The 3,370-nt window shown below is 30.6% G+C and overlaps 1 protein-coding gene across 1 annotated transcript in view; it reads left to right on the forward strand.

The window, feature by feature from the left end:
* LOC106685174 (leucine-rich repeats and immunoglobulin-like domains protein 3) overlaps window positions 1-3,370 on the forward strand; it is a gene marked incomplete in the record, with an annotated part of 135,029 nt that overhangs the window by 119,832 nt on the left and 11,827 nt on the right.

Here is a 3,370-nt window from a genome sequence, read left to right on the forward strand (position 1 = left end):
ATATACACAAAACTTTCTGTGTACCCAGTTATTATCCATACTCTGAATGAAATTAATCACCTTAGTTATTAGTCACCTGAGTTTGACCATTGGAGAAATCTAGTAAATCAGCATACAGTAGAAAAAAAAAATTGTTATAATGGTGTGAATGACAATAAATCCTTGAAACCGGTTTTAAAAGACATATGGTAGATTTTTTACAATAATGATAAGGACATCAGTTTTTTTTTCCACCTCAGTATTAAATGCATGACTGAAACATATATCTGGTAACAGATATGCCCTAAGTATTGGCAACAGTTACATAAGTTAATAAGAATAATTATAATGACTGCTTATTAACTTTGTTGTTTTCAGAAGTATCTAAATTGCCAGAATTCTGTTCCTCTACAGAATTACTTGAAAATCATGTGACAGTTTGTTACACTGACCTCATGATTTTGTGAAAGACAGAATCAGTATTATTACTAATGTCTAAGTGCTCAGATCTGGTAACATCCATTCTTACTAAATCCCAAATATTACAGCTAAGGCTGTAATTATTTCACACAAGCCATGGTGCAGAAAGGAATTTAATTTAGAAAAGATAAGAAACCAACAGATATAGGAAATACACGTAGAAACTTAAAATTGTGGTTTAAATATCTGCAGACTGTGGAAGATGAGACTGGGAGTATCTGAATGATTTTTAATGGAACTGATCAAAAAAATGTTTAGAACTTGCTGAATAAGAGGACGAGTTCATGGTTCAATGAAAATTATTGAGTAAAAAATTAAACCTATAAATTATTGGTCATTAGGCCAGAAAAAAAATTAAGGACAATTGGCCTTAATTTGAACTTGTGGGAAGTTCTACCCTACTTTATTGTTATCAGAGGCTGGGACTCAGTTAAACAAATTTAATTGTGAATAAATGAACAGAGAGCTTTCATATCTGTTTAAAGTATCAGTTTGGTGAAATGAAGGTTTTGTTCAACTAGTGAAAATATAAGATAATGCTGTATGCCTTACATTTCAAAGCAATTGATGATACACAGTCACATAGTGAAGAAAAAGTTATTGATGCCTTGAATTCTAAAATTAAGTTTTTATGATTGATAATATTAGCCTAATTAATATCTTCCAAGATTTGTGTGTAAGCTTATGGACTTAAGAAATTATTGAATTACTGGTCTAGTCATTACAAAGATGACTGATCTGATTTTTATACAGAAGGCATGGCCAATAAAAATGCCTATTCTCCAAATTATCTTTAATATTCTGTTCTATTGGTTTCTACGGTTTCCTGAACCAGAAATGAGCGTCTAGCAGTTTGATTTCATATCTGGAAAACCTTCAAAAGATCTAATCTTTCCCATTATGGAAATAGTAAGTGATTATCTCGCCTAGAAAGGAAAAATATGTCAATGGTGGAATTTTTTTTTATTGCTTAGTTCAGAAGATTAAAAAAAAAAGTAATGAAAGAGGAGATTTAAACATGCCTTTATTTCCTTCTATTGGATTTTCCTTGAAAATCCATGTCAGGATCCCAAATTCAAACCTCAGACTCAATATTTAATTGGATTGGCCAGCTGCTATTTTTTGCTGATGCCGTTGACATAATTGGACATTTTCAGCAGGAGTTCTGTCCAATCCTTTTTGTGGCTTGACACTGCAGAGAAGTAAATTTAATTGTTTATGAAACCAAAACAAAACATATATTTCAACAGGTCTTTAGATAAGGAGCCAGGGTTGCATTCACACTCTATTTTGAGTAGGTCTTCAAATTTTGATTGCAGGTTTACAGATAAACTATGAAAATAGTTTAAAGCAGGCAGATATTGCCAGGATGGCCTAATATATGCTTCTCCTGGCTGACCATACTAGGCTTTGTTTACATATTCAGGCAATCTATGCACAATAAATAAGGAGCATAAAGCAGTAGATATAAACAGGACCAGGTATGTTAATATCAAACCAGAAATTTCCCTGACAAGAACCTAGTTCTCAATTTAGATACCTTAAAACCACATCATTGGAAACAGTTTCTTGCTTTAACATTTGATAGATTTCTAATGCACTCTACAAGTTTCATAAAACAGTTTACAGTTTTTAATTGTGTTGAAAATGTCAAAATTTGTATCTGGACTCTATTTATGGAATTTATGGGCAGCATTGATTTTTTGTTACCATCTGAAGGAAACTGCTGCTAAATCACATTGAATGCTTTTCAAAGCTTGCGGCGAGAATGCTTTTGGTGAATCATTGTTGTTTGAGTGGTTTAAAAAATTTAAAACTAATTTATCATGAAAAATGAAAAACATGTAAGGCCACCAAAAATGATTTAAGACAGTGAATTGCATTTATTATTGGATGAGGATGATGCTAAAACACAACCTCACGGATCAATTAAATGTGATACAAAAAGCTGTCTCTTTGAAACACAAGGAAAGGACCCAGAAGATGGGGAAATGGGTTCTTGTTCCACATGAACTGAATTAAAGACAAGTAGAAAATTGAAAAACCACTAGCAAAGCACTGCTCGCTAAGTACATAAGCTAGCAATCAAAAGTGATTGTATTTGAGAAGTGATTGAGAATCCTTAGCATAAATGATTTGGTGTGGCTCCTAGGGACAAATTAGCTATTATTGTTAATTTTCAGAATGTTAATCAATGTATTCAAGTTAAATTGGTGAAACAGTGGAAATAAATTTAAAAAAATAACTATTTTCAAATATGAAGAAGATGGTCAGGGGTTGACGTCAAAAAGAACAAAAATAGTTTACAACTGTTTATTATTCAACGTTTTGTCCCACTTTGTAGGGCTTCATCAGGACTAAAAAGATACAATAACGACTAAGAACATTTTGAAATAGATTGATAATAAGATACACAAAGGTAAATTAAGGTAGGGTTAATATTATGTAAATATAAGTGAAAAGAAAATTATATACAAATAAAAGGAAGGAAGAAATAAAATAGTATTAATATAGAATAAACAATGATAGGAATAAAAAAATATGTAAACTATAAGGTTAAAAAAGTACAGGAGATGTAATAAAACGTAAAAACAGATAAGTAGATATGGGGAACAAAATTTAACACACTAAAAGATGGAAAATAGTGAATATAGGAAATAGGATTATAAAATAGGAAAATAGTGTGTTAAATTCTGTTTTCACATATCTACTTTTCTGTAGTAATTCTAGTATTAATATAAAATAAACAATGATAAAATAAAAAAAATATGTAAACTCTAAGGTTAAAAACGTACAGGAGATGCAATAAAAAGGAAAAACAGATAATAAATAGTTGTAAACTGTTTTTGCTCTTTTTTACTGCAACACTGGCCATCTTTATATTTGAAATTATATGGTCAATTATATATAT

This window comes from Halyomorpha halys, unplaced genomic scaffold (genome assembly GCF_000696795.3).
Source record: "Halyomorpha halys isolate HHAL.00 unplaced genomic scaffold, Hhal_1.1 Scaffold666.1, whole genome shotgun sequence".
Lineage (NCBI taxonomy): Eukaryota > Metazoa > Arthropoda > Insecta > Hemiptera > Pentatomidae > Halyomorpha > Halyomorpha halys.